A 13,633-nucleotide genomic window follows, 5' to 3' on the forward strand; every position below is an offset into this window, starting at 1 on the left:
ATAACCCAACAAGGAGCACTGCTGGGGCAGCAGCAAGAACAACTCACACAAACATCAGAGACCCTCGGGGCACTTACCGATTCCCTCCAACAACGGCCTAACCCAGGAAGAGCCAATGCCCAAGTCTCATCACCCAGTTTTACAGGCGTCGCCGTAGTTACCCCATGGAACCTGCACCGGGAATCCAAGATCCTAGTCCCCAAGCAGCATCACGGCCACCCGGGAGGATACAAGGTGTTCCTCACTCAGTGCTCTCTGGTGTTAGAGCTGCAGTCCTCATCGTTTCACACCGATTGGGCCATGATCGCCTACATCTCTCTACTCTCGGGCAAGGCCCTAGTGTGGACAACGGCACTGCCGAGCTGCAACCAGTCTTCAACCACCCAGTCTATGGACGAGAAGCGGCAAGCCATCTGTTCAACCTCTGCCAAGGGGCCAGACCAGTGGCTTCGTATTTAAGTTCCGCACCCTCGCCGCACAGAGTAGGTGGAACACTGAGGCACTGGTCACCGCTTTCCAGCAGGGTCTGTCTAACTCCATCAAGGATGAACTGGCCGCTCGGGAAATGAGAGAGGACCTCGAATCCCTGATAACTTTGGCCATTCATTTCGACAACCGCATCCGAGAATGTGTGAGACAGTGTTTTTTTAACACCGCCCCGAATCCCGGTTTCCGGAGTCCTCCAAGCCCAACATTGAGGAGCCCAGGCAGCTGAGACGCACACGCACACCCCAGCTACCTGGTCACTCTCTGACACTACCCACAATCCTCCATTTGGACAACCGTCAGCACCACATTCAAGCCTTTGTGGACTCCGGGGCCGCGGATAAATTGAAGACCAAAACTTTTCCGCTCTCCCTCACGAATACTTCAACGTCCGGGAGGCCTTCAGTAAGAGGCAATCCTCCACCCTCCCTCCTCATCATCCATATGACTGTACCATAGAACTCCTACCCGGCTCCACCGCTCCTGGGGCCGTCTGTACTTCCTGAAACAGCAGTCATGTACAATTACAACTGGGAGTCACTGGAGGCAGGTTTCATTCACTCCTCTACATCCCCAGCTGGTGCAGGCTTCTTCTTTGTGGGAAAGAAGGATGGAGGTCTGCGTCCATGCATGATTACAGAGGGCTGAACAGGATTACGATTAAGAATCGTTACCCCCTCCCCGAGTGGGCTCCCGAGTGGTGCAGCGGTCTAAGGCACTGCATATCAGTGCTAAAGGCGTTACTACAGACATCTTGGTTTAAATCCAGCCTGTGTCACAACCGGTCTTGATTGGGAGTCCCATAGGGAGGTGCACAATTGGCCCAGTGTTGCTTGGGTTTTGCAGGTGTAGGCCATCATTGAAAATAAAAATTTGTTCTTAACTGTTTTGCTTAGTTAAATGTTATAAAAATAAATAATAATAATTACCCCTGATATCTGCCACCTTGGAATTGGCCATTGGGGCCCAATTCTTCATCAAACTGGACATCCACAACGCTTACAATCTGGTGAGAATCGGGGAAGGAGATGAATGGAAGACTGCCTTAAACACACCAAGTGGCCACTATGAGTATTTAGTTATGTGTCCTTTGGATTATCGAACTCACCGGCAGACTTCCAAGCATTGGTCAATGACACGATTAGGGATATGTTGAATCTGTTTGTTTTTGTTTACGACATCCTGATCTTCTCCAAGACCCTTCCAGAAAACATCCTGCACGCCCGCCCAGTCCTGAGACGCCTCCTGCAGAGTCAACTATACATCAAGATAGAGAAGTGAGTTCCATGTATCCAAAGTTTCTTTCCTGGGCCACATTATCTCTACCGCTGGCATCTAAATGGACCCCTTTGTGGTAGAGGTTGACGCCTCAGAAACCGGAGCAGGGGTGGTCCTTTCACAGAGGAACGAGGGGGACAAGAAACTGCATCCATGTGCTTTTCTCTCCAAGCGGTTCTCGCCAACGGAACGCAAATACGATGTAGGCAACCGGGAGCTCTTGGCAGTTAAGTGGGCCCTTGGGGGGTGGAGACACTGGTTGGAGAGAGCACCTTATCCTTTTCGTGAAATGGACAAACCATAAGAATTTGGTCTCCATTCAAGAAGCCAAGAAGTTGAACGCTCGCCAGGCTAGGTGGGCTGTGTTCTTTAATAGGTTCAACTTCACATTAGCCTATTGCTCGAGATCCAAGAATCAGAAAGCAGACACCCTGTCCTGCCAACATGATGTCTCTAACAAGCAGAGGGTGTCACGCCCTGACCTTAGAGAGCCATTTTATTTCTATGTTTGTTTAGGTCAGGGTGTGATGTGGGGGTGAGCATTCTATGTTTTGTGTTTCTATGTTTTGGCCAGGTATGGTTCTCAATCAGGGACAGCTGTCTATCGTTGTCTCTGATTGGGAATCATACTTAGGCAGACTGTTTTTCCACCTTAGTTGTGGGCTAGTTGTCTTTGTTAGTGGCCTGTATAGACGAAGTAAGCTTCACGGTCGTTTCCTTATTCTTTGTTTTGTTGGCAACATTTTTTATAATAAAAAGAAACGTACGCTCACCATGCTGCACCTTCGTCCGGTTATTTCCACCCTGACGACGGTCGTGACAGAGGGACTCCAAGCCCATCATCCCCAGCTACCGCATTGTGGCCCTCGTGATAGAATGTATGCACACATGACTGTAAGTCGCTTTGGATAAAAGCGTCAGCTAAATGGCATATATTATTATTTATTATTATTTATTATTTATTATTATATTATGGAGTATTGAGACAACAGTCCGACAAACCCAGACCCGAGAACCTGACCCCGGCAGGGGTCCCACTAACAGACTTTATGTTCCGCGATCAGCCCGTTCCTGAGTACTACACTCCTCTAAATTAACTGGGTATCCAGGGGTTAATCGGACACTGGAGTTCCTGAGGCGGAAATTCTGGTGGCCCAACATGATTAAAGATGTGGGATCCTTTGTTACAGCCTGCTCCACCTGTGCCCAAAGCAAGTCCTCACGACTGTGACTGGCTGGGTTGCTCCAACCCCTGCCCATCCCCAGCCAGCCCTGGTCCCACCTGTCTGTAAACTTTATCACAGGGTTACCCACATCCCAAGGGCTTACCACTATACTGGTGGTCAACAATCGGTTTTCCAAGGCAGCCCATTTCATCGCCTTACCCAAGTTGCCCTCAGCGAAGGAGACCGCTGATCTCATGATTACCCATGTCTTTCGACTATACAGACTTCCCCAATACATTGTCTAGGATTGTGGGCCCCAGTTCGTCGCACGATATTGGAAAGCCTTGTTGGTGAGTCTCTCCTTGGGGTTCCACCCACAGTCGAATGGACAAACGGAGTGGGCCAACCAGGAGTTGGAGGAGTTTCTCCTCTGTTTTGTCTCCATCCCAGGCCAGCAACTGGAGCAAGTTCCTCGTCTGGGCAGAGTATGCTCACAACACACTGCCGAACTTGTCCACTGGACTGTTCTTCGCTCAAGTGTCAGTTCTGGTTCGACCCCGCCTCCCTATTTCCTGAATAAATAGGCCGAAGCGGGGGTGCCATCAGCCGAGGCGTTCATTAGACGATAGCGCGATCCTCCTTGCTCCACTCCTCTGCCCGAGACCAAGGCAAACCGTCAATGAAGGCCTTTTCGGGCTCCTCTGACCGGGGCAACGGGTGTGGCTGTCCACCCGTGTTCTTCCCTTACAGGTGGACTCGCTCCTCGCTCCACGCTACATAGGACCATTCAAGATCCTGAGCCGCATCAACCCTATCGTCTCCAGGTTCCCAGGTCTATGAGGGTCTGTCCATCCTTCCATGTCTCCCGTTTCAAGTCCCTTCTCTCCCCCCACAACTGCACCTCCGCCTGCTCGACTTGTTGATGGTCCCCCGGCCTACACGGTCCGGCGTCTGTTGGAGGCTCGTCGGGTCCAAGAAACCCTGCAGTACCTGAATTTGTTCTTAACTGACTTGCCTATTTAAATAAAGATAAAACAAAAAAAAACTGGGAGTGCTACAGCCCTGATGGGTGGGTGGGTGTGGGTGCCTGCCCGGGACATCCCGGAGGAAGGGAATGATTTTTAAAATGGACCACCCTTGGCTGGAAATTCGTCACTCCTTCATCATGCGATGATTGTGTTTTCAGCCACCGGTAACTTGTGGGTGCTTCATATGCACTACAGTCAATTATGATTGCATGTCTACATATATTAAAAATATAATTATGAATATATGCCTACTGTATGATAGCTAGCAAATGAATTAGCTAACTAATGTTAGCCTGCCTAGCTGGAACGTCTGAATAAGGAAAATGTTTTATTTCTACAATTTCCAAAAGATAACCAAACAAAAACATTTACTTAGACCGCTGCGCTACTCGGGGGCCCATATAAAGTGTTTTTTCTCAACGTTGCCGGGATGTTACGTGTCCTATTTATAGTTACTTAAATTCGACACTCATTGACCTCCATACAACAACAACTCGTTTGGTGATCGAAAAAACGGAACCTGCAGGAGAAGACAGATGTTGGGCTCCCTCTTGCTTCGCCTCTTCCTCTCTGTTTATAGCTACTGTTTTTTAGTACATGGCACAAGTTACATGAAGTCGGCACTAGGTGGGGTTGAATTTACATGGATAGCAGAAATGTGGAGATGTGTTAACTTCAGACTTTTTTTAAACAAGGTTACCTACAGGCTACCTATCTGTAATAATCTAGAACATTATAATGGTAGAACTCTTTATACAATGACCCTAAGGGGCTATGTAGGCCAGTTTAGGAGAGTCAGTTAACTATAACCGACCTATTCACAAGTATTACTATTCCTCTACAGGTCAGATATAAATCTATACGTGTGCCTTTATGACGTATCTATTCCCATATGGTCTAGCGGTTAGGATTCCTGGTTTTCACCCAGGCGGCCCGGGTTCGACTCCCGGTATGGGAATTAAATATTTTAATAATGGTCTCGTTCATGAAAAGCAACATGTAGTTGTTTCAGAATAAATGGTAAAACTGCTCACAGAGAGCAGGACCAGTGTGTTTATCAGTTATATGCTAAACACTTTGCAACAATATCTGAAGTCTGGAATGTATATTGTTCAACTGGACAACACAGTTTTTTTTACAAGATTAAGTACATTCCCGAAGTAGGAAATGTACCGAAAATGCGATCCCTCTGAAGTGGGCGTGATTCAAAATGTACTGTTATTTTGATATTCTAAGGGACAGTGTGCATTTATCTGTTTCAATGTATCAATCTGAGCCACATGCTAGGCGTTCTATATTTTATGTTTTTTTTAATAGGCATGGAATTCCATAATGTTCGCGATTGTAAATCGAGTTGGTGGTAACACAATCTGCTATAGAGAATAATTCAAATTATAAAAACGAAGTGTCTATATCATTTTCAGTTCAGTTTAAATTCAGATAGGCCTAGTTTATTCTAGTCTATACCGGTAAACGTTTAGTCTTCTCAATAAGAGTAACCAACATTACATTATTTTTTCATAACGTCCTGTTTCTCTTCTAATGCTAGACAATCATGTCTTATGGTTTCTTTTACGCCTGTTACGTCAGGTTAGGGAAAATGTGACTGGTAGGAATTCCCCACGCATCAGCTTTCCGTAAGAAAAAAATAAGAAAAAAACTGTGTAACCTTTCGTCAAGCACGAGAAAGTAGTGAAACTGGAGTTGCCTCAGTCGTTGTGCTGTACCGATGATGTCGAGCTTTCATCTCACATTTGAAGAATTACATCTTTTGGGGGGATTATTACCAAGATGTTGATAAGTGCCCACTGAAGATATTTGGCTACTGTCCGATGTTGATGAAGCCATCATTCATGAGGCGTAAGACATTGGAATTGTAAATGTCTGACGCTAGGCTATAAGATAAGGACTAAAGGTGAGTCTTCGCTACTCGAATAGCTAATGATGTACTTCTGTTTTTTTTTATGCTCTCTTGACTATTAGTCTGGGATGTGTATTAATCCAACAGTTGTGTTACTACCTCCCAAGCAGTCCCTCCCAAGCATTCTCTTATTTTCTAGAACCCTCCCTTTCAATAAGTTAATGAGAGTTATTTAGGAACGTGTTATATTTATTTAATTCATTTTCATAGAGCATACATAAGGTATTTATTTATGTACATCCACAACAAAGTAAATAAGAAGTTTATACTGTAGTTTATACTGTATATTCACCTAGGCTACTACAGATATGGACTACTTTAATTTCTCAAATTCAAGATTTCTATTAAACCAATGTTCTGCCACTGACCCCACATTTGATGTGAAAAGCCTCCAGTCTGAATGACCTACTGTTTTGCTTTATTAACCCTCCTCTTACGGAGAAGCTGTGTCATTGTGCCACTACCATGCCTGCCTTGTGACAGGGGTGCTGTGTGGTAAATGTGTGAAGCTGTTGTGTGCTGCTGACAGAGCTAGCCTGTCTCCAGTGTCTCCTGGGTCCAGTGGCCATTTCTGCTTCATGTGAGTGTGAGGGATCAATTATACAGTCCTGAAAGAAATGGATTGTTAATGTTTTCTCTGTTATGTAAAGAGGAGTTCAACTACACCCTATTGTTGCCATCCGAAGTATTAGACAACACATTAATAAGCATAACCAATAGCTCTTCAGACTCTGAATTTAACTATTGGAGAATAGTCTGTCATTGCACCAGTGCTTCTAATTTCCTCTGATTATTAGAAATGGCATGCGGTACCATTAACAATGTTCCACTTGTCATTCAGTTCAAGAGGTTGAGAAAGACCCCCTCTTGCTGGGGCACTTGTCTGAACCATGTCTGCTCATCATGGTCATCTAACATGTTCATGCTTATTTTCATGTAATAAACGACCTTCACCCTCCAAAAAATGTGATGCTTGGATCTCCACTAAACCGTGTTTTCTCAAATGACTTGAGCTCCTCAACATATCTGTGGCCAATATAAATGTTTGCCAGATGTTTACATTTTTCGGTTAAGATGCTGGCCTCAGGGACATTGCAAGCTGAGAAATCTCATTGGCCTTCCGTGCCTGCTGTTGTCTGGAGAAAGGGAGGGGTGAGACAGGGGAATACTTGTGCTCTTGTTATCCGGTGGGGGGTGGGGGTGGGGTTCTTGTGGTTCTCAGCTCAGCCCGTCAGCAACAGATATCAGCTGGTCCCTCTGACCCCACCTCTCCTCCACTGCCCCCCCCCCCCTCCCTGCAACACAGCCAGCCTATCCCAGAGGCCTGGTAGATAATTGGAAATCTCAGTCTTCTGAAACCAATTATCTCCAACAAGAGCTCCTAAATAGGCTTGTCTGCAGTGTAGTGGTGTCTAGCATATGTTGCATGCACAGACTTCATGCATAGTTTTTTTTTAAATCCCATGGTGCCTGCCTCACTCCACACTCCCACCCTCTTTCCCTCCTTCCCTCTCTCTCTCGGCCTTGATAGTCATGTGCATCAATGACCCTGCCTTCTCTGCCTTTGAACTTTGTTGCTGAAGGGACTTCTCCCGCACAACGGGACTTTGAGGGACTAACTTCCCTCGGCTTTCATGAGACAGTGCTTGGATTAACCTGATGAGAACAGGCCAGGCATCAGGTTGCAGTTGATAGTGTGTTTATACACACTGACTTGGAACACTAGCCTCTGTGACTGCCTGGCTGGGGCAAATGGTATCCCTGGTACTTATGGTGTGACCGTGATGTCACCATCAGCAGGGCACAGCAGCCCTAGCCGCTGAGGAGTGACTGGGTGACGATGACTCCAGACAATGGGTGAGCTGTGCTCCTTTGTACTCCATAACTATTGAGGGTTCCTGTCATTGTCCCGGCCTCAGTCTTGAGGTTTTTCTTAACCGGCAGAGAGCTGCCCTAATGGGCTCCTGGATATCGATCTTACCAGCTCACTTGTATCAGACTTTTATGCTGTGTCTGAAGCACCACTATAGCCTCACAAAGGACAGATACCTTACATAGTGGCCTTGACAGAGACAGGTGAGTGAATGAAATGACTCTTGTGTTTGTCATATCCTTTTTGGTCAGTGTTCAAGTCAGATGATGTGGGAAACATATGCTCTATCGCATCCTCTGAAAAAGCTTTAGATTAGAAGCCCCTGTAATGTCTCTTGAGATGCCTGGTTTGATGTCTTCTTTCCAATCAAGTCCAGTGATCAGTCTCTCTGAGGTAAATTAGTGTCATTTGACACCTCTCAACTAACCACAAGGTGGCAATGTTTATATGTTTCTCTGTCTATGTAAACAAGTATGTAAGTTGACCAAAATGTGAAGTGACTCACTCAAATAAAGGAACCAAATTTACACAGAAAACCTGAAACAAAATCGTCATACTTCCCTATTTCACACCGAAGATATCTAACTGTGGCCGCCGTTTCTGTTGAAAGATAGTGGGGGAACTCGCTTTGTAAAGTTCCTTATTTCACAGTGATTTGGTTTCAACAGCTCTGTCACCTGAGTTCTCCGTCCTCTGATATCTCAGTAGGCAGCGCTACAGCCAAGCGGCAGAAGTGACGTCGCAGAGAAATGGGAGCCAGGGGAAATTCCACCTGTAACCCCATCCAGCCTGCATGTTGCCTCACACAATATGAAGCATTTGACTCCATTCCAAACAATAAAAATGGACTCCATATCTCCATATGTACTGTCATCAGGTTAACCTCAGTGTTGATGTCTTGTAAACTACATAACGTGTCTTGTTTGGCCAAGATATACTGATGTTAGAGGTCATATATGTTAACCAGCTCCAAAATAACAATGCAATGTCTCAGCAGTAGCTTTAATTAGGACTTGGTAAACTTTGCTATGACCAGAATATATAGCTTTAATTCCCATGAAACATATAGGCTATTACCAAAGACGGTACAGCATGAAGATAAGCAGAAACTGCTTCTCCAATTGAAATCCCCGATCACACTTGTAGGCAATGTCATAGCGACATTGGCTAGCTAAGCTCATGCATAAAAACACGCCATCGGGTCTCATGCCAAACTATGCATGTGCAGGCTGTCAAATCAAAGGCACTCCTTCAATGTGAAGTTATTTTTGATGAAAATTAAAACGTGTCAATTTGTCAGTTTCACGAGGTTCGAGTAATAAGATGTTCAACTACTCAAGGCATTGGTTCGAATTTAGGTTGTGTTGTGCCTTATATATTTCAAAAACTAAGGAAGAATTTTTCACTTCTCTCATTGACTTCTCAAACCCCAAACCCGGGCCTGATCTGCTTGGCCTGTTTCGCAAGCGTTCCCAGCGCCTCTGGGTTTAGAAACTGTGCCATTACTCAGTTATTACTCTGTTAAAACATTATGGTGGCAAAAGATGACCAACCACAATAGTGATTGACAATCGGTCTGGACTGATGCAGAGGTTTTTCTGCTGTCTCGTTTCTGGCACGTCATCGTCTGTTGGCACCATCTGATTGGTGCAAATTCAAGGTTGCACCTCTCAGTCCGGGTACTTTTTGTTGAGACTGATGTGTATGTATCTTGGGTATTTTTAGTCAGCACGCTATGTATCCGATGCTTGATTAAATTGGGCGGGGGTGGCTGGGTTGTGGTTTGACTACTAGTGTGATGCTCAAACAATAGCCAGCTAAGCTAACCACATACATAGCAGCCTATCACCACAAGGAGCATCACGTTCTCTCTCTCTCTCTCTCTCTCTCTCTGTCTCTCTCTCTGCTTACACTGTCATTTGAATTGGTGCTTTGTGCTGTTGCCATGTGTTAGGATGCATGTTGGTCAGTGGAGTGCTACTAATGTGTCTGTCATGAAAGCTTGACGTGCAAAGTCATGTCCGTGTGTGCCTGTGACCATGTGTCTGATGATCTCACCTCGTTCAGCTGATCCACAGCGTCAAACAAGTTCACGTGTGAAATGCGACGGCGTCTTAAAGAGTGAGCTGGACAACATGTGTTAGCCAGTTAGCAGCTCGTCACGTACACAGAGAAGCCGTTACTATCCTATATCTGTCACCACATTATATAGGCTAAATTACTGTCCTTTATCTGTCACCACATTATATAGGCTAAATTACTGTCCTTTATCTGTCACCACATTATATAGGCTAAGTTACTGTCCTATATCTGTCACCACATTATATAGGCTAAATTACTGTCCTTTATCTGTCACCACATTATATAGGCTAAGTTACTGTCCTATATCTGTCACCACATTATATAGGCTAAATTACTGTCCTATATCTGTCACCACATTATATAGGCTAAGTTACTGTCCTATATCTGTCACCACATTATATAGGCTAAGTTACTATCCTATATCTGTCACCACATTATATAGGCTAAATTACTGTCCTTTATCTGTCACCACATTATATAGGCTAAGTTACTGTCCTATATCTGTCACCACATTATATAGGCTAAATTACTGTCCTATATCTGTCACCACATTATATAGGCTAAGTTACTGTCCTATATCTGTCACCACATTATATAGGCTAAGTTACTGTCCTATATCTGTCACCACATTATATAGGCTAAGTTACTGTCCTATATCTGTCACCACATTATATAGGCAAAATTACTGTCCTATATCTGTCACCACATTATATAGGCTAAATTACTGTCCTATATCTGTCACCACATTATATAGGCTAAGTTACTGTCCTATATCTGTCACCACATTATATAGGCTATGCAGAAAGTTTTTTCTGAGGGGAGTTCTATAGTGACAGACTGTCCCTCCTTCGGGCCTGATATTTGAATTATTTAATAACTACATTCTACTATTGGGTGTTAATTCAACAGTATGCTTCCAAAGCCCGTGGACATTATATACACTGAATGTGAACAAAATACTTTGTTATGAAATGGCAAAGCTGTATACTAGACCAAACTTGAGTCCTTTCAGCTGTTGCCCAGCGTTAGCAGCTCTTAAGCCATTAAAAAGGAGAGTTCTTCCATAGACACAAAGTCAGTCAATTAGCCTCGGTGGAGGTAGCTCTGGTCTTTGTCCAGACTGCAGGTAGCGCATACTGTTCACAGAGGTTTGATGTGGACTGTCTGGAATGTTGGCCTTGCCGTGTGTGTTTAATGTTTAATGGGATGCATTTTATGTGAAGGGTGTGTGTTTGTGTGGCTCGGCTGGAAGGCTCTTCCTTCCTGCTGAATATTCTGCTCTTAACTACTGAAAATATGCCCAGCCATAAACTGCAGGTTTAGTTGAGTGCTCGCATTATTTGTGTAAGGATGTACTACCACACAAAATGGGCTGCAATCTTACAAAAGAACATATAATCATCACCAGGAAGTTCCAGGACGTGTTAAATGTTATCACATGAGCGGAATATTCGGATGCCGCAATAACCTGGATACCTATAACCTATTCTGAGCTGTGCTGTACTGTACTGAACTATACTGTACTGTGCACTCAATTTCTATCCTGGTTGAGATTTAACTTAATCTGCATCCAGGTGCAATGGTTGTGTCATGTCAGGTTACTAGTTGAAACATGAGACCATCTGCAGATTATAATCCAGTGCATCATCCCATGGTCAGCACATCATCACCTCATTTGGCAGATCTATGAGAGTGACTCAGCTGTAGGCTATGTGCATTGGATGCATTTCCATTCAGATATACGCCTACACCTCTCTCTTTGTTCTGTGTGGCTGCAGTCATCCACAGTCATTGCTGTGAGTCAGAGTTGAGGGCAATTCCATGGAAACGGAATTGCGCTGAGACTCAGATTTTTTACTTAAAATGTATGCCAAACAAGAATATAGTAGAGTTCAGTCGAGTTTAGTACAGTACAGTACAGTAGAATACAGTACTGTAGGGTAGAGTACAGTAGAGTTCAGTAGAGTACAGTACAGTAGAGAAAAGTTCAGTAGAGTTCAGTAGAGTACAGTAGAGTTCAGTACAGTACAGTAGAGTACAGTATATTCAGTAGTCAGTTATAGTTCAGTACAGTACATTATAGTGTACTCAACTTTAGTGTGTTCTCCTGTGGACTGTACTGAACTATACTCTACTTTTTTTTACTGTACTGTACTCTCCTGTGCTGTGCTGTGCTGAACTATACTGTACTGTACTATTCTGTGCTGTGCTGTACTGTACTGTACTGAACTATACTGTACTGTACTATTCTATGCTGTGCTGAACTATACTGTACTGTACTATTCTGTGCTGTGCTGTACTGTACTGAACTATACTGTACTGTACTATTCTATGCTGTGCTGAACTATACTGTACTGTACTATTCTGTGCTGTGCTGTGCTGTACTGTACTGTGCTGAACTATACTGTACTGTACTATTCTGTGCTGTGCTGTGCTGTGCTGTACTGTACTGTGCTGAACTATACTGTACTGTACTATTCTATGCTGTGCTGTACTGTGCTGAACTATACTGTACTGTACTATTCTATGCTGTGCTGTACTGTACTGTACTGAACTATACTGTACTGTACTATTCTATGCTGTGCTGTACTGTACTGTGCTGAACTATACTGTACTGTACTATTCTATGCTGTGCTGTACTGTGCTGTACTGTACTGCACTGTACTGTACTGAACTATACTGTACTGTACTATTCTGTGCTGGGCTGTGCTGTACTGTACTGTACTGAACTATACTGTACTGTACTATTCTGTGCTGTGCTGTACTATACTGTACTGTACTATTCTGTGCTGTGCTGTGCTGAACTGTACTGTACTATTCTGCGCTGTGCTGTGCTGTGCTGTACTGTACTGTACTGTACTGTACTGTACTGAACTATACTGTACTGTACTATTCTATGCTGTACTGTGCTGTGCTGTACTGTACTGTGCTGAACTATACTGTACTGTACTATTCTATGCTGTGCTGTACTGTACTGTACTGTACTGAACTATACTGTACTGTACTATTCTATGCTGTGCTGTGCTGTACTGTACTGTGCTGAACTATACTGTACTGTATTATTCTATGCTGTGCTGTACTGTGCTGTACTGTACTGTACTGAACTATACTGTACTGTACTATTCTGTGCTGGGCTGTGCTGTGCTGTACTGTACTGTACTGAACTATACTGTACTGTACTATTCTGTGCTGTGCTGTGCTGTGCTGTGCTGTGCTGTGCTGTACTGTACTGTACTGAACTATACTGTACTGTACTATTCTGTGCTGTGCTGTGCTGTGCTGTGCTGTACTGTACTGTGCTGAACTATACTGTACTGTACTATTCTATGCTGTGCTGTACTGTACTGAACTATACTGTACTGTACTATTCTGTGCTGTGCTGTGCTGTGCTGTACGGTGCTGAACTATACTGTACTGTACTATTCTATGCTGTGCTGTACTGTACTGAACTATACAGTACTGTACTATTCTGTGCTGTGCTGTGCTGTGTTGTACTGTACTGTGCTGAACTATACTGTACAGTACTATTCTATGCTGTGCTGTACTTTGCTGAACTATACTGTACTGTACTATTCTATGCTGTGCTGTGCTGTGCTGTACTGTACTGTACTGAACTATACTGTACTGTACTATTCTATGCTGTGCTGTACTGTACTGTGCTGAACTATAATGTACTGTACTATTCTATGCTGTGCTGTACTGTACTGTACTGAACTATACTGTACTGTGCTGTACTGAACTATACTGTACTGTACTAATATATGCTGTGCTGTGCTGTGCTGTACTGAACTATACTGTA

General features: G+C 44.2%; 1 protein-coding gene and 1 non-coding gene across 2 annotated transcripts in view; both read left to right on the forward strand.

The window, feature by feature from the left end:
* The first annotated feature begins 4,844 nt into the window (after nucleotides 1-4,844).
* On the forward strand, nucleotides 4,845-4,916 carry trnae-uuc (transfer RNA glutamic acid (anticodon UUC)). The gene has a single exon. It is a non-coding gene; the product is annotated as a tRNA-Glu (tRNA).
* A 704-nt stretch (nucleotides 4,917-5,620) lies between these two features.
* elf1 (E74-like ETS transcription factor 1) overlaps nucleotides 5,621-13,633 on the forward strand; it is a 94,248-nt gene continuing 86,235 nt past the window's right edge. The window contains exon 1 of the mRNA XM_052512320.1: nucleotides 5,621-5,873. The gene's annotated coding sequence lies outside the window, so the exon portion shown is untranslated. The remainder of the gene's footprint in view (nucleotides 5,874-13,633) is intronic.

Source organism: Oncorhynchus keta, chromosome 4 (genome assembly GCF_023373465.1).
Source record: "Oncorhynchus keta strain PuntledgeMale-10-30-2019 chromosome 4, Oket_V2, whole genome shotgun sequence".
NCBI lineage: Eukaryota > Metazoa > Chordata > Actinopteri > Salmoniformes > Salmonidae > Oncorhynchus > Oncorhynchus keta.